Raw genomic sequence first — 22,737 nt, forward strand, 5'->3', positions numbered from 1 at the left:
TCATTGGCCATTTTAAAGACGTTTCTAAGACGCCTCTGTGCCCATTTCTAATGCACCCAAGTATTCAAAAATTAAGCAAATATTATAACTCCGGAAGTTTCAATGGCGTCTTTTGGACATTTTTAGGACTTCATTGGCCATTTTAAAGACGTTTCTAAGACGCCTCTGTGCCCATTTCTAATGCACCCAAGTATTCAAAAATTAAGCAACTATCTAATCACCCTCTGGATCATAATATCCTTTCGCCTGAAACCGCAGATGAATCCCTCATCTAAAATTCAAACCCCACTTCCTCTCCATGGACCAAAGCGGTGCACCACGTAGGCTGGGTCCGTTTCCGGTATCGGCCGAATGCACCTCATTTACTCGTCCTGGAAAAGGCACGCTCGATACCAATCCCGCCTCTATTGTTCCTGGTCGCCTGAGCGCACACACACGAATGGATGCGCGTCGCGCGAGCCAGCCAGGTGTATGCACGAGGTGTAGTCGCGCGCAAGGTGGTCGCTCCGCGGCGGGCCAATCGCGTGGCTCGCTGCGAGGCGCCGTCCCCAAACGCTCACGTCGCCCGCGAACGGCGCGTCAGTTGGTGAACGATCGTCGCGCGAGGAACAAGCTCTTCCGCGGACTTCTCGCGAACGAACATCCACTGTGTCTGCTTTCGTTCGAGTGACCTGTCGAAACTTTGGTATAGTGATCTGTCGTGACTGCTGCACTGAACGAGCACTGGGATTTTTGTGGCGACAGCTTAGGAGGTAGGTGGCTTTTGGTTACTCTGATCAGAGAGATTTGAAGGATTTCGCGGGCGGCGGTTGCGTCGTTGGGGAGTACTTGTTGCGTTGAACTGTTTTGTGTACATGGGTAATTTGTAAATAATAATAGTGAACTTGGCGAAGTGGTACCTGGTCATGGATCTTCGTGGTTTTTAAATATGTTAGGGAGAACATTTTAGACAATTTTTTTCTAGACATAGAACCGGTGAGCAGTTCTAGTTTTCGGTATATTTGGAAAAGACTGTTGCTACTATTACATTGGATTCTGCTTCTACGTACGCATTCGTGACACGGGACTAGTATTTAATATTATAAGCATTGTTTTCGAAATCTTTACTCATTATTAGAAAAGAATTGAGTAGACAAATTCAAACAAGAAAAAAATTCCCTAGGCGACACAATATCATATGTAAGCGAGGGAATGTAGGCGAGGTTTGTGGATGGTCTTAAGTGAGATAAATTTTTCGGAGAAAAAATTAGAAATGTTTTGAAAAATTACTATATTGCTGTTGGATTTTGGTACTTGGAGCAGGAGTTGTAAGTTAGGTTCAGGTTGTATTAGGGTCGTATTAATTTGTATAGAAGGTAGGTCAAATTTATGGTCACGTTTATTAGAATAATCTTTTCGATGAAAAGACTAAGAATTTTTTGGAGAGTTGGTATATTCTTTTATTGTGGGATTTAGAGTGGTAGTCCTAAGCTAGGCCTGAATTAGGTTTGAAAAATATAGTTATTATTTTACTACTATTAAACAAGAAGAGAAATAAAAGAAAAATGTCCCGATTTTATGTGAATTTTATTAGACTATTTATTAGACTATTTATTAGACTAGACTAATCGTAAATTTGGCAGAGGTTAAATATCAGAATGAAATACTACTTTTTATTTGAAATAGGAATCATAATAATGAATGAAGGAGATTGGAGTAATTACTCCAATGGAAGTAAGAAATAAATCTATTTGAAAATAAAGGTACATAAGGATATTTTCCGAAATATTTTCTTGGCAAATAAATTATTTTCAAGTAATTTATTTATTCTGACTGGGAATAATATAAATTATAATAGTATCTATAGCTTTGTACTTTTGTATACAAAGTTAGTGCAGAAGGGAAAAATAAACATAAAGAAATATATTTCTACAACCTGAATCGCAGATCTTTTTGCATAGAAAGTAATTTTTTAAAATGTTTGAAGTTTGTTTTAGCTTCATGATCAAATATTTCAACTATCTTGCCTAGGTACTTAAAATTATTTACTTTACTGCGTATTTAGCTTGCAACAGTTTTTATTCGTGAATAAATAAACAGAAGCATGTAACAAATCTGGCAATAAAACGAAGGAGAAAAATATAAAAAAACTTCTTTAGTATTTTCTATAAACAACAAAAAAGCTTCAGATGAACTCTATTAAATAAATTAAATTTTGTATTATCAAACTATGTGTACAAAACAAGATTTAAATGTTAACCTCAACCTTGAGAAACTAGTAATCTCTAAGCCACTGAAATTGTATTTAAATGAGCCTAGCCAAGCACTTAATCGCATGTGACATAATGCTTAATAAACACTTACAAAACTTAAGGAATGCGTTCAGTGTATCGTCACAAGCTTTTTGCAAAGACACGTTTTGTGATAACAAATAAACTCTTACAATATTATAACCTCTCGATTAAGTTCAAACTCGTAACTTGAGATTATTTAATTTGAATATATTAAACAAATATACTTAGAAATTTATTCTTGAAGATGAGCTTCTAAATTAAAGTAAAAATAAAAATCCATTCCAAAATCCAAAAGACTCACACAAACATTTCGCTTTTGATCATCGTATAATTGTTTATAATATTGGTCCCCAATTGCCATTCATTTAGATAAACTGTAAAAAAAGGCTGCGCACGATAGCAAAACTGACAGATAGGAAGCTGCTCATTGTTACTTCAATAATAAATCCAGATGTAAAGTTAGGAAAATAAATTCTTTTTCATCTCTATCGCCAATCGTGCATATGTGCATTATATAATAAGCGTTGCAACGTGCAATCACTTTGTAAAATGATAATTAATACTGATACAAACGATATTCTACTTTATGACTCGATGAGAGTTCCTTGCTGTAAAGATGTGACACCATTTTTTATTTTTCTTTGCAATCATTCAACTTTGATTAAATCGGTAATAACCGGATTTGGCTTCGAGTCGTAGACAGGATGATAATAATTGTATGGTGTAATACAAGTAATACTTTCTTGCTCCTTTCTCAGTGCAGGTGACATTGAAAACAAGTGTCCTCGAATTCTGTGTTTTGTTTCCATTGCTTCTGGCAGGAAACATTATTTTGCGCCATTTTAGACGTGACATAACTTCGATGTAGGGTGGCGTCCTTTCTTATTTGAGACCATGGACACTGACTCTTCTTTCTAACTTCCGGTTCACGAATCAGGATGAAGGAATCTTTATGATCCATCAGGGAACTTTGGCAAATGTTTACTAATCAAATATTGATAGTAAAAATATCTTCCTTTGAGAATAAGAGAAATCATATGTTCCAAGAGTTTTTAGTTCCTTCTTGAGATTTGATAGATAGCACACTGTGGCTTTATCGGATTTGTGTAATCATTTTTTAATTTACTGATCTTATTTCTGAATGATTGATGTCTTTCAATGTGCCTCGTGTAAGCAACTAATTTAGAGTTTATTGGATTTTTAATCTGTTAGTATATTATTATTAATATATGAATATGTTATTATTTACTATTATTCTAGATTTTGAAGTGTAATTTGCTTCTGTGAAAGGTTAAGGTTAAGGTTAACGTCTCAACGATTTTTTATTCTTAATAATTATGCAAAGAACGATGACTTCTTTCTCTTACCTTTTTTTACTGTAATTATTATATACATATATATACAAATAGTATGTCATTAAATTTGTGTAATTAATGTTACCTGTATACAAGTAATTAACGTATTATAATAATTGCGAAAATAAGTGCAAAATTGTTGAAATAATTACCTACGATAGTACAGATATTTGTGTGACAATCAAAAAGCGATAAACAATACTTTTATATATATTACTGTAGAAATACATGTGCACTTAAAAAAAAAGTATTTTAAACGAATGTTGAGAAGCTTTTACAAGTATATTTGATTATTATTCATCAACAATCGTTGAATATTATTAATCATACGATACTATTATTAATCACAATTATATTTCAATCATGAAAGTCGACTTTTACCTATACAGTTCACTATTACTTTTTTACTCAATTTGTGTATCATACGTTTCTATATAATTTGCATAATACAGGCCTGTTGAAAATCCATAGCGCCATTAATCAAATACTTCCCTTCCTTATCTCTATCTAACAGATAAACGTTATTACTACATTTTGCCGGTGAGATATCAAACGAACTCAGATTTCCTGAATAGATATGTCTAGTCAAGATTTAGATTAGTATGGTTTATTCTCACAGATTAAACTATTTCAAGGTCGTGTTTATATAATCTTTTTCTCAATTTGACATTATTTATACATACAAATTTTGTACAAGTATGAAAGCAAATTGTATATCAGTTATGAACGCTTCTTAAAATTATTAGACTTTTTTTGCAAGTTTTAAAAGAACTCGAAATAATTATTTTTGTATATGGAGATTATGTAATACTTCAGCAAAAAAGCAAAGAATTTTTAATGGAAAACGCTCGTTTACTGGGAAAAATTGTTTTCTATGGCTTTTGTTCTACATTGACCATCTCTGATCTTCTAGATCACAGTTATCTTAAAATTATGATTGCGATACGATTATCTTCTCTTTAAGTTTGGTGCTGTTATAATATGATTAACCCCTAAGGAACCAACTTAATATGCAGACATTTTCCACGTGGATTCGATTTAATGCGTATTTATTAACAAGTTGGATTCATTACTCCATACTGCGGCACAAGAGATGCATGGCAAGCCTGATAAATTAAATATGCAGATATCCATAAGGTTACTAAATATGGTTAATTAGAAGTTACCTTAATGCAATGTAAACTAATTCTTAATTAAATCCTTAATTAAATCTTTTTCGTAGAATGAGGTTATAATCACTCATTATGAAACACTATACACATATTTTCCACGTATGGTGCATTTGCATCTTAAAAATGTAATATCTTATTTCAAATTAGCATTGCTATAAAATTTCAATTTCGACCAACTTTTAAAGAAAACCTTAGTTGCAATAGAAGGTTAACTCTGGATTACAAACGTTATTCATGTATTTTTCTAACACATGTTCGCAAAATTTACAACTGATTGTATAACGTATCTACGAAATATGTTTACAAAATGTATTACTCGGGAAAATTAGTACCTGCACATTAGCCTTGTGTCAGAAGCTTGTTAGTCGTAAAAGTGACGAGCCTTTTGTCCTACAATTTATCGTAGTCGTTTAATACACAAGGGTTACGTAATATAATTTATATTAGAAACATTTAAAAAATCCCCTACCATACTTCCTGTTACATTATTGGCATAGTATATCGACGTTGTCCCTCTACATCACAAAAGATTAGGTATTCTTGGCAGGTAAATAGTTTATCTATCCTATAATATACATAATTTACTAGAACTAGAACCTTATCTTTGTTTTCCTCAAAGATGTCGAGGTTAATTCTAGTTTTTCAAACGATTATCTCCATCTTTTTCGAGGAATTTCTACTTGAGGTAGTTCTTGGTCAAACCGATATCTTGACATTTCATGACAATGAGAAAACTCCAAAATAGAAGTATTTCCCCTGATACGAATTGGTATACTCATAATTACAGGACAAGAAGCAAAACAGTCCAAGTTCAATCTCTTATTGTTAGTATGGACAGCTTTGGTCAGAAAAGGAAGGAAGTTCATAGGCTTTCATATTTAAAACGTCGACATCACCAAATGTGAATTATTAGTTGAAGCTTCTCCTCTCTATGACACCGTTTAACGCTGTCACGGGACATCTGTCACGAGATGGGGAACGTAAAATATGTGCATCATCAGGTGGGGTCCTTGATTGCCCTAGTTTAAGTACCCCAGCGTCATAGTCACTTTTCGTCGCACAACTTAACCACTTTTGCAACAGTTCATCGCTGTGTTTCATTCCTCTCTTTTCAGACAGATTGTTACATTGATAGTCAAATGCTTGGGGAGAGTTGTCTGATGTGTTCTGCAGAGGACATTTAAAATGTACTACTTAAACTGTTTTTATTATTTTAAATATTATTTGCTTTGCTTAAGTTGTAGCAATTATTCAATATGTTTGTCCTTTTAATACAATTGCATAACTTACCTTAGAAAAAGAAGTTACGATACATAACAAGAAAATGTTCTTTTTATTAATATCACCCTGTGTTATTCCTTTGAGAATCAGACAACTCTAAGTGTCTCAATGTATCGTTTCATTTGAGTTCTCTTATAGCTAATTGTTAACTCTGAGAAGTTTAAAAATAGTCTTCTTTGTATCATCACAGCTTCTAATTCTTGCAATCCTCGTCATTAACAGTCTAAGTTTGTACCATTTTGTGAATCATCAATCCTTAGATGACATACCAAAATCTTGCACTTCATGATAGGCCTACCCTGTACCTCTTCTATACTGACCAGAACTCGACAGACCATTAACGTGGCGATTACATAGCACTCGAAGAGTGATCGCACGTTCCACGCTCGAATCAAGAGGGGAATCAGCCACAGGCGGACTGTAATTAATAATCACAGGAAAGACGGAGAATTCTTGGGGATCATATACGTTGAGAAACGATCGGACAGAAATGCAAACGCACAGTAGCGACGCTTATTGAGCGTTTTCCACGCTAGGTACTGTTGAAATAGAATCTGACAGCATTTGCGGGATGCGTTGTTCCCGTGCAAACACGTAATTTCGCGAGGAGTTGCGTCGACAGAGTTTCATTCCCAAGTAATAAAGCTAGGGCCTATCTAAGCCAGTCGTGTGCAACTAGTTGTCCCCTGGAGCATTTTTTAGCTAGCAGCAACAGAGGATGATCAAGAGCACGCGAGCTAGGCTTTCATGAGTAATAGAGGTATGGCGAAGGCAATCTGTGAATGTATTATATCTAGAAGGCACGTAGCATGATTACACCATCTAGCATAAAATTCCATATGTGTTAAAGCGAGAGGTTTCTCCCTCTTTTATGATACTAGGACCATAACTTTTGTTCCAACTGTGATTTGGTTCCTACAGTTGAGAGCAAAATATTCTGAAACCAAGAGAACATTCTTCAGTTTTTTGGAGTATCTTTTATTATTGCGTCTCGCTTTTTTGTACACGGTACCAATCTCAATCTTGTATTACTTCGTCGGGAAAGAGTTGCAACAGTTCTCTCACTCTGTTTCATAGTTCATAGTATCACGTGCTCGACTGGTGGCAATGAGTAGTTTGAAGCACTTTGCTCTTCAAAAAGGCCAATGCTTATTCCTCTCCTAATTCAAGGTCAGACACTATTAATTCTATTTAAGCAACTATGTATATGTATGTAGTACTCAATATCCATTCAAGTGTCCATCTAAGGGATATACGTTCTGCAATTAATTTTTTTGATAAAAAATATGAAACTTTGGCTGCCTTTCATTTTGATACAAAATTCTTAGGTGCATTTTCAAATATTCCTCCTATGTCTGTTCTGATATTATTTATCAACGATGGGTAGAATAGTTTTTAAGTGTCACCATGTAACAATGTCCAAAGGATTCAGGTCAAATGATGTAGGAAGCTACATGTAGACACTAGGTTTGCGTCTACCAACTACTTTTACTGATAACCTTGAACTAAGATACTTCTAAAGCAGTTCTTTTGTTCATAGTTCAATCGATGAGTTGAAGAACAGTATAAGTCCAGAAACCACATTTTGAGGTATTTGATTCCACCATATGTACTTTACATATCTGGACTCCAAAGTGATACTGTATGAAGCCCACTTGATTTGTGTGTGATTTAACCTATAGAGGGTGAGGTTTGCCCAAATATGGGCCATTTGTCAGGTTCTACAAGTCAATACACTTTGCCTGTGGAATTCAAATACAGTTTTAGGATTACTGAAACTGGCTAATTTTGGACTTGTACTATTCTTCAATTCATCACTTCATTCGATGTCTCCCAAAAGGATTCATTTACAATTTCGAAAACATAAATACTGTTGATTTTTCGTCGAAATACTAGCTTTAGGTTTACCTAATCCTAAAGACCTTTAAGATTTGTGTTATCCTTTTACTCCTTCCTAAGCTTCTACAATTTTAAGTCTTTTTCTTACCATTTTCTATTGGTAGCTGAAAAGTTATTTCGCTAAAAGACTATCCACAGCGCACTCCCACTAGAAACGTTGCCTTCCACCCGAGGCAGGTGTACTCAGGGTCGTTCAAACGGAGCCACCAGTGACCGCCTAGCTCAAGAGCCGAAGCGTGTTCTCTGCAGCGCGATATTATTCGTCGTGGTGGCTGGAGCGCGATGGGTGCCGTTATATCCCGCGGCTGCGCGCTTATAAGTATATTCTCGATATCCGTCGGCTCATAACGAGTCCTAAACGCGAGGATGGATCGGGCAATTGTAACGGAGGCGTCGGTCGCGTAATTTGTTACGCTGCCGCGGCCAGAGGAATCATCGCGGAATGACCAACGCGAAAATATTCCCGGATAATTTCGCACATACCTCGCGAGCCTGATGCAGATGATTTCTGCCTTACGTCATTGACCGTGATGTAATTAACCGCGGAAGTTAACGAGTTACGATCGCGGAGCTGGAGCGCTTGGGGAGCGGCATGAATAGAGATTCATTTGGCGCGCCGAGGAATTCCGCGTAGGATTTCACGGTTCTCTCTTCTTCGTCGAGGACAGAGTGGACGGTGACAGTGACAATGACGGTAACGGCAATAATAGAGAAATCACGCAGTCGTTTCAATGTCGTTGATAGCTCTCGTGTGTGGGACTGTTAAGAAATATGGTTAACTTGCTGTTGCTGCTCACTGGAGTTAGATCAGAAGTTCAGAGCGAAGTTTGAGTCCTATGGGATTAAATACAAAATAATGATTCTGAATATGGTTAGAAAGTAGACGTTATTATAAAATATTAACTTTTAATCCTTAGATATTATACCGAGATAGACTCATGTTCATTAAGTTCTCGGAGCTTAACTACAGAGTTCGAGGTATTGGAAACCAGAAGTAGAAAGAAATGTTTGGTTCAAAGAAAGTTTAAAATTGGAAAGTTTTGCAATTTACATCTAAATATTTACATGAACAAGTTAATAAATTTCAGAATTGTAATTTGAATATGGTAAAATTAAGATTGATTATGGAAAGAGTGTTCAAGATCCATTCAAGTGTCGTTTTGCATGAGGTTGCAACTTGGTTGATTTTCCAAGTAGGTTCATTCAACGAAAATACTGCAAAATTAAAAATGAAAAAGTTTAGGAAAAAGTTAGAGGTAGTAGTGTGTACAATAACTCTATTTATCCTCTCTTTATGTTAAAATTATTTCTGAAGCCATTTCCATATTTTATTCCACAAACCAACAATAAGCAATAATCGCTAACACATTAGAAGGTAAGCAAGGCATAATAGAATATATGACGAGTGACAATATTGCAACAATAGCAAACGTCGTCACTGTGTTTAAAGCCTGCTGATTTATGCAAACGAATTCATTCAGCCTTAACCCTAAACCAGCAGTTAAGAGAAAAAACCGTAAAAGTAGGAAGCAAAAACTGTGGTACAGGTATAGACCAGCTCCGACAGAACGATGTAGTAAAATTCCACTGGGATCGAAACACATTAACAGACCACACGTGTACACATGAAATCCCCCAGCATAATGCTCTCAGATAAATAAGAAAGCATCCTCTTGACAGATATATCTGGCCTGCGAGCACCAAATCTAGAAAAGCGGCGTAATGAAAAGCCAGAGCCGTGGCCTCCGCGCATGGCGGAAGAAGTAAAACAAATGAGGCATCAAGATAGAGCTCTCATAATCCCCATAATAGTATTCGTTACGAGAGTAGTAACCATAAGCTTCCATGAAGGCATAAACACACTTAGGCTAGTATAGGCGTGCAATTACAAAGAGTAGCAATCATAAACGTACCTTTTATCCTAAGCACATCAGACCGTGATGCTGCTTTGAGCGGATTCAGTGAATAAAAATAAACAATCTAGAGATTATAAATAATAAGCGACAACAATAACAGTAACCTTTTCTTGGAAGACGAAAATACGGAGGAATGTGAGTAGGCAAAGAAACGGAAACAGTCGCAAAGTGTTTGCCAGGTTCAACGAATTGTTTTGGAACCTAAGACCAAGGGAACCCCATGGGGAATGAGAATTCCGTTTCACGATCAATTTCTCGAATTCGTGGAAAGAAGTGGGCCGATATCAATTTACCATTCGCGGAATCCGAAGGATTAATAGGGAAGGTAGCTTTGCAGAATCGCTTATTCCTGATAGCATCCATGGAATCTCTGTATCAAGGCATTTGTAATCGTTTCTGCGTGAAGCACAAGCCTTCCATGTCGTGTTTTGTTTTCGTTCTGCCTTAGCGATTGAGCTAATTAACATGACAGGTTGGAGAAATCGAGTCCCGAATGATATTCCAGGTACCACGAAGAAAGTAGCGCTGCTTTGCCGCTGGCATAGCTTCTGGTAATGGGTTGTGAATATGCATCGTTTGGAATGAACATGTGGTATTATGAGGACTCTAATGACTCTAGTCCTATAATCAGTGAGCAGGTGCGCGCTGGCAATTTTATAGTTGTTAGGATTCAAAAGTTATCTACAAATTGAGACAACGTGCAGTCGTGACTACGTGTCCTGGATCTCAGTGTGTAGGTCAGAGTTTGGACCCAGTTGGAGGCTACCAAACCAGACGAGAGTTGCCTTGGTTTGAAAATAGGACAAGACCCAACCTCTCACGCAGTTCTTGCAATGAAGCTGTTGCCAAAGTGTACTATTAATCCTTTGATTACTATTGGTGCTTATAGGCATTTTCGTGATCAATACAAAGTGTTCAGTGGATGTCTATAGACATCTATAGTTGGCGTTTATTATTGAACTAATAAGACTACTGGATTTTCTGTACTGGATTTAGTGTGCAGTTGGGAATAGGGAAGTTTTCATCTGGAGAGTATTACCGAAAAAGGATAAAGTACTCAATTTTTATCAATGAAAGTGTTTCTATATTTATAACAAACTGCTATTTATTTGTGTATTTGTTGCTGGACTAAATTAAGGTAAAAATATATCAAAATTGATTTTCTAACTGAAAATGACTCTGACCGTTAATATTCTTGGCATTTATAGCGAGCAAAGAATAAGTTTCTTAGCGAACTCATGTCACGTCACTCTCATTTATTTCATTAATGATGCAAGATAGCAGGTCTGACGTGAGAGCAAAATTTGTCATGAATTCATGAGTCAATGGCATTAAAATACTATACAATATTTTTTCATCATAAACTCGCCACTACCCTTCTTCTTGCTTACAATTAATTTCTCATTTTTCTTGATGTTCGTTTTCAGTATAATGAAAGTAAGTTATCAACGAATAAGTTAAAAAATGATAAATCCTATTCTACGAATAATCTTGTTGCTTCTACCGACTTACAATTACTTACAATTTCGTAACGAATACACTCTATACTCTACATAACTACATGTTCCCAGTTTCTTATGAAGGTACACCCAACTGTCCACCTTCTGCATAAATGTAACGACGTGAATACTGGTTTTTTGCATAACAGTAAAAAATTGCTAGTCTGTCAAGAGGGTCTTGATTTTTCGGTTGAGCAGGCCAGACAAGTCTCGACGGGGAACCGTTATACTGCAACAAGAGGCAAAATGCGAAGGAAACCGCGGAAAAGCTACGCGTCGTGGCTGGCTTGCAACTGTGCACTGCTCGTAAAGTCAAGTTTACGGTAGACTGACAACGCGATAAGGACTGTGAGCAACAGTTATGCCCGCTATTTCTCGCGTCCCTTGAAAGGATTGGCGAAAATAGTGTCGACTCGATTGCCAGAGACAAATACGCTCCTTTGTCGTCATCGTTGCTAGCGTCACAGACTTTGCATAGTTATCGTTGAGGTACTTCGCAGCAAATATCTAAAAGAAATTATGTATTGGGTTAGTGCATATAAAATTTCGTTCCTTTTTCAATGTTTGAAATAGGCAGAGCGACACTGTACATTAAATTTTGTTCCATTGCCAGTTTTTATAAATGAAGATGAACAAAAGTTCTCAATGGTTCCCTGAACTCCATCTCAAACTGTAGACAGTTCTAATATTTGTGGGTCAAGACACTGGTTCAATCTTCTTTGCATTTTGTTCTAAGATTTCTCAGGAGATTCCTTCTTCTTAGAAGAAGTGCAAAGAAGTGTCTTGTATTATACAATGTTGGAGGATAGCCACAATTTTCACAAAGCTAGCTATCCAGAGTATAGACTACTAAATGCTATGACCCAACTAGGGTAGGTCTTCTGTTAGATGTCTGAGGTTCTAGAAAATTATCACTCAGTCGTTTTCCTGCTTATTCAGTTGGGTAGAGTGTACTGAATCACGTAGAATATATTTTGTTTAAGTATGAGATGTTTTAAAGATATTTCGCGCTTTTGAAGTTCTATTTAAAAGTATAATATTTTAGATGCATCAGTTTAATGTATTAGAGTCCGCTAGTTTTTGAGGTTGCGAGGAGTAATAAAAGGGAACTCGACTCTCATGCTCCAAGTTTGTACATGCACCGATTAGCTGCACGAGTTGCGTGAGTCAAGCAGTGTAATAGGGATATGTACTCTGCAACGGTTCTGATTGGCCAAAACTCATGAGCTCTATTATATCAACAGAAACGGCAAATTTATATTAGTATAAAATCGCCAATGACTTTGTTGACAGTGTCAATATTTTAAGTTTCATTATTTTTAACTGCTGTATTAGATCTTTACAAATCACTCTATTGTTTTATTGTTACACACACACACGAGACTAATAGTATTCGATTTTATCGGATCTGTTAATAGCGTGTAAGATATTGTGGGAAAACATTTGTCCTACAGGGTATTTTATGTACTTATCTTGAGTATTAATAACTTTAATCGATAGTAATCTACATCAATGAAGTATCTTGTCAGGATTTCTCCTGTACGATGTTCTAAAAGTAAAAAATTATGAAAGTTGGAACCTCCTGTAGTCTGGTTCTCACGCAAGAGAGTGTCAGGCTTGACTTTATTTTGTGGCTGAGTCATTTTTTAAACACAAACTTGCACATGTATTTGAGAATCATTATTTCTTTTTTGTTTCTGCTGTTTATGGCTGTGTCAACAGCTTATGGATTATTAGCTTTACAGAGAGAAATGAAAAAACGACTTGGAAAATCACTATTTATGTTAAATAAGTTTACTTGGTAGATTTATGGTAGTTCAGGACAGGAAAATGATATAAAATATTTCACGAAAACATTTTATTTTCTATTTATGTAACTAGAATATTATCACGCACTTTCTTTGATTATTTAATAACAATTTAGTCACTAAATCACGTTCCATGAAGTTATTGCGCATATAAAAGTGAAAGTTGTCATTACTATCCATGTAACTAAAAAATTCGTTAATTTTCTTTTCGATATAACTATTAATAAGAATTACGTTAATGAAAAAATTACAATGCAAAACGCTGAAAAAATGAAAAATGGGCAAAATTTAATTCACAAATTGGAGCAATATAAAAATATTTACTTTTGTATATACAATAGAATACGTTAAACTCAATAGAATTAGACCTTATTATTTAAATTATTTCAAATAAATATTTATCCGAGATAATTATTTGAAGTTTCTTTTAGTCGTGTCAATAACAATTTAGATAAGAATTGTTCGTTATTCAGGAAAGATTATTCCGTTTATTTATTTGAATAATTTTTTTTTCTTTATTCGAGTCATTTATTCAAATAACTATCAAAAAATTATTTAAATAGTTGTACAGATAAAGTTCAAGTTTTATTTTACACTAATTTTAGTTAATAAATATTTATTTATGATAATTATTCAATTTAATTCTTCTTAGTAGAATATTTTGTCTACATAAAAATGGCTTAACATATTGAATTAATAATGAAATAGATATTTATTTATTCAAAAAATTTTTCATTTAGAGTGAATAAAAGTTCACTCGTCATTTTTCTTCGAATATAATTCTTCCCATTTTGGGGTAAAAAATTTACAGTAAGATATGGTCAACATCTATTCGTTATAAACTCGATCCTCAATATACGCGAGGAAACTTACAAAAATATGTAACGTCTTCCTGAGACCAATTTATGCATTAATAGCTCGATTTTATTTCGTTAAAGGTGAAAGTATGAAAAACTGAGAACATAATTCCATAAAATGAGAGGATATCTATGAGTTTATAATGAGAAAATGCTATATGTGAATAAGTAACGTATGCTTGGTCCACAAAAGGTTCAAATTATGAAGGGACAGTTTCATCGATTATTAACGTAGTTTTTTTTTATTTATCTTAGGATAAATAACTGATAGGGTACCAGTATGCTATAAGTAGCTTGAATATTTAACAAAACTGCCTCTAGTGTAGGTTCTGTACCATTGACCAAGCGTGTAATATAATTAAACACGAAATGAAACTTTCTGATCTGTTTTTTACCAGTTTCAGCCTATGTACTTGCATGATTATCTATGGGCGTACACATGCTTGTTCTGTAAACATGGTTTTCACGAGAAAGTGGAGGTTCCTTTTCTGGAGCCTCATTTGCGGTACAGTTACCCATATTCTAAACCAATGAAGATATTTTACCTAATTGTAAAAAAGATAGAAATTTTATTAGTTCTACTTGTCACTGGAAATTAGAAAGAAATCAGTACTAATGAGGAAACATTATATTTTTTATGGAAAGCAAAATTCTATAAATTGTAGATTTTTTTAAGTTACTATATACTATCCTATGGGATCTGAATTTTTTTGCCATACTTATTTTAAATAAGTACATAATTGATTAATTATTACTATATTTATTTTCATTCTTGATAAGTTGAATGTAAAAATTTGGATAATTTAAAACAAATAAAGACGTGTCATAGTGAAAATAGATCGAGCTAGAAGAAGTCACAGCTAATGAGGATAAATGGTTTTTTATGGAAAACGAAACTAGTATAAATTAAATTTTTGAAACTAACCATATGTGATCCCATAGAACATGAATTTTTCGTAAAAATTACTTAACTTTATAGTACTATACGCATTTTCTAAAATTCTGGGTGATTTTTATCAGGTTAAGTACATGATAAGTTTAAAAAAGAATTTTCATAGTGACTGTAGACCGAAAAGGCACAATTAACACATTATCTAAATTGTCGCTAAAATAACAGTTTTATTAATGGGGCTGAGTCACACGAGTTTCTGAATTGATAGCACGACAGAATGATATAGCTCACAAGTTTTGATCGTTCAGGGCCGTTTCATGAATTTTCTAAACACTCACAATCCCAAACATAGGTATACCAGCAGGTAGCTAAGCAGCATAGCAAGGGTTATCTGAATGACCCTGACGAGTCAAAACCCATAAACTCATTACTTTACGAGAAGAAGTTCGATTAAAGTTTACGTCACATATAGTAGCATCGACTAGCTGGAGAGCAATTAAACTAATTGCTTTAGCGAAACTGGTACGCCGGACCGTTTTCTCTATAGAAAATGTATTAGGTCATCCCATAAGTAACGCTGCTTCCTGTTTCACGTTTTAATTAAAAAAAAGCAAGAACCCTTCGAAGAAGAGCCTCAAAAAATGTCTGATGGGTAGGAAACGGTAATAGAATGTAATATCGAACATAGCTACGACTAGGAATAATAATACACTTACTAATTAACCCTCCATGAGTACAGTGAACCCATTTTGTTCATAAACAAATTTTTGCTCTTAAATATCTTTTAAAGGAAATGCTATTTTTCCGAATTAATCCTACAAACATTTGACTCAGCTAGCGATGGTACATTAAAATAGAGACTTTAGCAAGTATTCCAGAATTTTTTCAGATATTCTGAAGACTTAGAACAGTAGAACAAATAGCCACGAACAAAATGGACCTAGAGTGACCACAAAAGGTACGAAAATCAAGTGTAATCACAGGGTGTTAATTTCTTTAAGAATAAAATGATTTTCGGAGGCATGATTTATGGGATGACTTAATACATGACTCTTCTGCGCGACACTCAAGTTTTTAACTTTCCAAAAGACACGTTAGAGCGTGGGATAAAAGATTTCTTCCGTCATTTCATACGAATCATTAAACTCGGTCGTTAGGAGCATCGAGGAGACATAATCCTTTGAGGGCTGGCTTCAATTATCAAGCGTTTAATCTCCTCTCTTGATGTCCTTGCTTCGGTGAAATGAATTCGGTGACGGGATAAAAAAAAAGCTGTCTAGACCTGTTGGCAATTAATCGCCGACCTGCGTTTCTTATTTTGAGAGTCGACGAATTAATAAAGCGGTGTCGTAACAGCCGCGAGGAACGTGGACCTGCATTCCTTGCGTTTACGATCGCTTCCGAGGTTCAATGGCTCTCTTATCAAGGCTTTTCACACCAGGCTTTTCCACTATTTTTCTTCCTGGTTACTGCTTCAGGAAACAGTGGTCAGGTTTGATTCATCGGATTCTGAAATTTGAATACTTGACTTCTCCTGTGTGGAACAATCTTCAAGTCCTAGCTGTTAACTGTATTCTCGAAACAGTGAAAGGTGTTTAAGACAAATATTCTTCTATCCTAGGTGTACATTTGCATATGTAGGGTATTGACGTAAATATGAGCCATTTTTTCAGGTTTGGTTATACGAGTTAGGGTAATTTCATGTGCATTTAGTGTTTAACCCTTCAGTGAAGGATTCTGGACACATTGTAGGGTCTTCATTTTTTCATACAATTTCTTTTCTTATTGTGTTTCAAAGATGTGTCAACTCCTTGGTTATTAGTGAGTAAAAATTACTTTATCCTGGTTTTTTAAACGTGAAGCTGCCTAAGAGAGAATCCTCTTTATGGAAATTGTCTCTTTTAGTAGTAGTTCAATTTAGAATACATTGCAATGATTATTGTACTTTAACCAGTGGAGTACAGGTGATGACAGTGATCTAAGTAAAAAGTCTTACTAGAAACTTTGGTTAGGAGAATTCTTGTAAATAATTTTTAAGTTACTGTAATAAGTCCTTTATATTTTTTCTTGTACACTACTTCTGCTAGGAAAAATACTCCATCTGTGAAAGTTTAATAATATTTAATTTGTTGTTTACATATTTCATATTTTCTAATATCTAAAATATTAGCTAAAATGCTTATGTTGAATAACAAATCATTGACCTATATCAGCTGCTCAACTACTCTAGGGAAAAATAGTGTTTTGTGTAAACACGCTATAAAAGAGGAATCGGGCAGATTGCAATTACAGGCAATGGGTAAAAGTAATAGGCACTATTAACAGCATTAAAGAATTTTATTTATTTTAATTTTTACAAAAGTGTTAAGTGGTTGGCAAAAATATTACTCACGTTTAACTGTTGTTTGTGGAAGTTTTAATGACATCATAGATAATGTGTATGTGTTCTTTTTATTTCAGCCATATTTTTCTTTTTTACCTTAGATTTTAGTTACAGTTACAGTTAAACATCCTTGCTAACAGAAACCTATGTTTTCTGGCCAGTTGCATGTAAAAAATGTTTGCTCCATTTAATGCGTTGTATGATATAATTCTCAATAAGGTTTATTGGATTCTTCATGGTAAAGAATTCTTTCTGAAATATAGTCAATGTTGCATATGTATTAATAGTAGATACGTCACAATAAACCAATAATACAGTAAAAATTAATCTAGGACAGAAAGCAGTTATTCTATTTTAAAAGCCAATAGAAAATACGTAATTATTATGCTAGAGTCGTTTCCTAGTGCTAAAAATAGGCAATTCATTGAATCTATATTTCCCATTCAACTTCTGATAAAACATATTTGTCTTTGCTTTTAATCGTTATCTCAATAATCATTATCTGTTTCGACTCTTTTACCTTCCTATCAGTATTCGTCAGAATCGGTGTTGTCGCATGAAGTTCCTTCGATTTATGCAAAACAAAAAGAAAAAAAATATAAAAAAACTGATTATAATACACCAAAGAAGTCAGCTGCTATTTCTGTAAAAGAAATTCATCGTTTTTTCGTGTGAGATATATGTAGACATACATTTATATTAATTGTGGCGATATCTGCGAAGATAAGATTCAGAAGGATATTTTTGGCAAAGGCAGTTTCCACGGCTTGGCGATTGAAGATATTGAGCGTTTATTCGCTGCGAAAGAATGCGGGTTATAAAAGCGGTCGTAAACTGCTAGAGAACCGCAAAAGAAATTGCAAAGCAGAAATAAAAAACGTCATAAAATGTTTGTAAATCGATGCTATGAAAAATCTATGGCTGATCTAACAATTGGCACAAATATTGAGCAGGGAACATGACATAAAGTGACTCTTGCGCTTTGTTCTTCTCTCACGGTTATTACATTGCGGTGACTAGTAAACATGTTGCGAGATTTTTATTTTGTTTCTTATCAATCGACAGTTTTCAATCGTTGAAATTATAAAGTGACGGAATGATACAACATTGTAGACTGTTACGACTGTTATTTGATTAATTTCACATTTGGGACTTTATTCCTTTCCTAGATGTATCTAAAGAGTAACGCACGATTTATGAATAATTTTGAAAAATGAGTACATTGTGGATTTCTAAAATAAATATTTCTTTTTCCACTAAAAACATCAAATTTAAACGTTCATGATAGCTTAACAATTTATCATAAAGTTGTTGGCTATAATTACAGTCAATTTTATAAAAATAATATTATATTTCGAATATAAGGGAATAATAGGAAGAATAATATGAATAATATTTCGAAATTTGGAGTTAATGGGATGGACAGTTCCTAAGACTTGCTGAGCGCCAGGTCAAGAAATGTAGTTTAAAAAAAAGACAGTATTTAATGCTGTAGTTCAGACTTATATACTTGCTTTTTTTATAAAAAGAAAACAAGTATTTTTAAGACTGTTGCATTTTATCGAATCTCAACCATTTAGCTCTTATTAAAGGTATCTATACCAATTCCTTAGAGCTTAATTCATAAAAAAGAAGTTCTAAGGAAAAAAACAGAATATAGTGAACACTATTAATACTACAATATTAAACCCTTAGAAAATGTCTTTCTTTACTTTAAATCGAATGGTTTTGGATATTCTGTCAGCTTCTGCTACGAGTATTTCAAGTGAACAATTATTCTTAAAAGCTGGTAATTTAGTTACTATCCAAAACCTTCAGAGTATGAAGCGGGGGACCAAAATTTGTTTTATATTTTCTTAAGAAACCAAAACTTAGATATAATATAAAAATGAAGACTGTTTTGATTAAATTCGTAGAAATAAATCTTGTTAACTTAATTAATTCTTTGAATTTTGAAACACGGAATTTTAAAAAATAAAAAGTCCCACCTTGCACAGAAATTTTATTCGTATAAAATTTAATAAAGTAGGTTTATTTTAATTATTAGAGCTACTTCATCATTGTGCTTCAGAAACAAGCTCCTTACTCTAAAGCTTAAGGTTGTAGCTTAGAACTCTGAAGACTTGATCTTTAAGGTAAATGTCTCAATAACAAGTTCGATCACAGGTGGTTTCTTCCAGAAAGGTTTGAATTGAGACCAAATCACCCAAATAAAAACTAATGCAACAGTGCTTCAATGTGTTTAAGAAAAAAAAAAACCAAAACTTTGCGCCAAAACCATTAACTTGGATTAATTAAATGTCTCAATACCATAACGCTGAAGATATCAAATGTCCCAGTAAGAAAACAACCCAAAACTGTACGTCCCGATGCTTGAAGCATGATGTTCCAATAACTGAGAATATTAAGTTATGACACTAGTTCTTATCTTTAAAGGTATACCTAATATAGTAGAATTCAAGCCTAAAATGAAATAAAATTAACATTAGCGTTCAAGTATCGAAACATGGTCAACTATTGAGACATTTACCTTGACAAGTTTTGTCAACTTGTACGCCTGTCAGTGTGAACACGGCATAAGACGATTCTCGCGTATTGTCATTGGTTGCGGGGCCGTTACATCGCGTTACATCGTGTAACATTGGGCGCAGGCGCGCGTGCGCAGCTCACACGTGGAGCCGAACGGAAAATATCGCGGCTGTCGCTACGCCTAATGAATATTTTAACGTTAAACCGGTACAGCGTAACTTCGTCGACATATTCAGCTGGCATTTATTAAACCGGTGCTTGATTTGCTATCGATTGCCACGCCAATGGCATTTTTCTCGTCGAGCCAACGTGAAACTAATATATTAATTAATACATAATACAGGGCGATTCTTAATTACTTGTCAGAAGAAGAGGAGTTAATTTGCAGTGCAAAATAAGAGGAACATGTTATGTATATGAATGGGACGGTGTTGCTGCTGAGGGTTTCGAGTTGTAGTTGTTTGCATTGGAAATCGCTGAACACATACCCTATTTGTTGCTTGCTGATCTTCGTGAGTTAGTGTATCTATAGGGTGTCGCGAAACTTTTTGAATAGGCTACCCTTGTATACTCTACGCATGAAGTGTAGAAGTGTATGTACCTACATCTTCATTAATGTTTCATTAACCTTTTCAAGGATGAATTGATTAAAGGTGGAAACAATTGTTTTCATTCTATCGTCAATCGCAGTTGTTGAATAGGACTGGATTTTCTGATTCTTTGCCGAGGGACTTTAGAATCAATGTTTATTCATTGGTTGTGAATAAATGCCAATGTACCTTTGGTGAATGTTTCGTGTAATATAGGAATTCAGAAAAGAGGAGTATGCGTAATTTATAAATTCAGCAAAAAAGGTGAAATCGTTTAATCTTTGTGTAGCTAATGGTTCGTTACTAACGGTTTCTAGATACTAATTAGTCAGTTTATATATTTTCATTTCGTAGGAATTAACTCTAATGTGTACATTCTAAAATGTACTGTAAGAAAAGAAGTTAATGCTTCTCCTTTCTTCTGTCACACTAATTTCTTTATACCCACTTACAATATGTATTGTACGTGTCCCATGAGAAGTCCTCTAAAAACCATTAGGGACAGTGCTTTCTAGGAGACTTCTCGTGGGATGCTTAGTAGGTAGATTTATTTACTTTTTCAAAGTTACTTGTCCGTATTTCTGTGCCAATACCTATTCTCTGCCTTCAGATTAAAATCATTCTTAAAAAAATTTGTATTCAAAGTATAATTCTTTCTTTTGATATTACATATTAACAAGTAAACTCAAACAAAAAAAGATAATTTCTCAGTTTATGTATAAAAGATCCGTTTTAATAAATGATTTTAATTTGAAAGGAGGCAGAGAACTAGGTACAGATACAAAAACATGGGTAAAGTACCTTATTCAGAATATGGAAAGATTTATTTACGATTCTAAAATAATTAAAATATGTACTCTAGAGCAGCAATAATTGGATATCCTAGTTTATTTTTCTTTTTGAGAGTGTCAAATATATCAATCAACTACGTCAAGTATATATTTACCAGATATGTAATAAATATGTAAATAACACCATGTCCAAATATTAATGGTTCCCACTGCGCAGAAAAAGAATTCCGCCAATATTGCTCATACACAGGCAAGCTAGAATATCTTAAGTCGCATTATGCTGGCCATTCTTTTCGGTATACTAACCTTACCCTTAAGTCACGTCAACTGTTCACACACTACTGAACAGAAATACCACAAATATGACTTACCACCGCAAAGCCAAAACAGCTTGAGCATCAAGGCTGCTGTGCCTCGACTACATCTCCCCGAGCACTTCAGCCGAAATGCCCGAAGTCCTCTGCAATTGTGGTGTTATATTTTCTCCGTGTGTACATCTCGAAGTGGCCCATTTTTCGCATACGAGACACGGTTGCCAGAATAAGCACCAGTTCCCAGCGAAAGGGAGCAGCAAAGTAGCGGTGCCTTTTAACTTTTTTTCCCCGCGGTTCTCGCGGCGACGGAGCCAAGAAAAAGCGCAACATATTGTAGGGTGAAAATCGCTGGGACCAGTGATCGTTGGACGCCGCGAGACATAATTTGCGCAGCCGCGGCGACGAGCGTCCCTTTAATCTAATGCCCCATGCGATCGATTAATGATCGGGAAAACGATCGTGTCTGATAGCTCGTATACGCGCGGGACGCGTCGGTGCATTATGCATTAACGACAGGGACGCACGGAACAGATACAGGCCGTGGCACCGCGGGACGTGGCATTACGGATTTTTCTCGATTACACGATGAAGCCGTTTCGCCGTCGACCCCTCGTGCGTGTTAATTTATTCCAATATAGGCCCTGCGTCCGTGATAACAATTTCCATCCACCTTTCGCAGGATCTGCGAACGCCTCGATGGAAATTGAAATTGCGCCGTTAGGGCGCGTTCTCGCTTCGACGATCGGTTTTTGCTTGGATACTTTGTCTCAAAGCTGCGCCTGAGCTCTTTGAAATAAGGACTCTGAAAGTTCGTGACGTGATTCTTAAGAAAATTAGTATGGGTAAAGTTATATATCTTTTTTTGGTCTGTTTTGTGAGTCAAGTTTGTGTTGGATTTTTTAGAGGAATTGCTGTGCTTGGTCATTTTTTCTAGTTTTTTTTTCCTAACGTAATTTTCTGCTTTGGATAGCAGTTTATTAATACTATTTGGACAGGTTATTTGAATTACGTTTTTATTATTGGTGTACCTTTTTTATTTTTGGCAGATTTATTTGAAGAATACTTAGACTTATTTTTAGTAAACAGAGAAATTAAAAAAGTTGTCTTTTAAGTAATTTCTAGTACCCACGTATTTAGTTTTTATGAGTTCACTATTCTATAAATTAACGTGATTCGAG

General features: G+C 34.9%; 1 protein-coding gene across 1 annotated transcript in view; it reads left to right on the forward strand.

The window, feature by feature from the left end:
- Positions 1–597: 597 nt before the first annotated feature.
- LOC143186937 (uncharacterized) overlaps positions 598–22,737 on the forward strand; it is a 110,091-nt gene continuing 87,951 nt past the window's right edge. The window contains exon 1 of the mRNA XM_076390820.1: positions 598–752. The gene's annotated coding sequence lies outside the window, so the exon portion shown is untranslated. The remainder of the gene's footprint in view (positions 753–22,737) is intronic.

The sequence above is a fragment of the Calliopsis andreniformis genome, unplaced genomic scaffold (assembly GCF_051401765.1).
Source record: "Calliopsis andreniformis isolate RMS-2024a unplaced genomic scaffold, iyCalAndr_principal scaffold0022, whole genome shotgun sequence".
NCBI lineage: Eukaryota > Metazoa > Arthropoda > Insecta > Hymenoptera > Andrenidae > Calliopsis > Calliopsis andreniformis.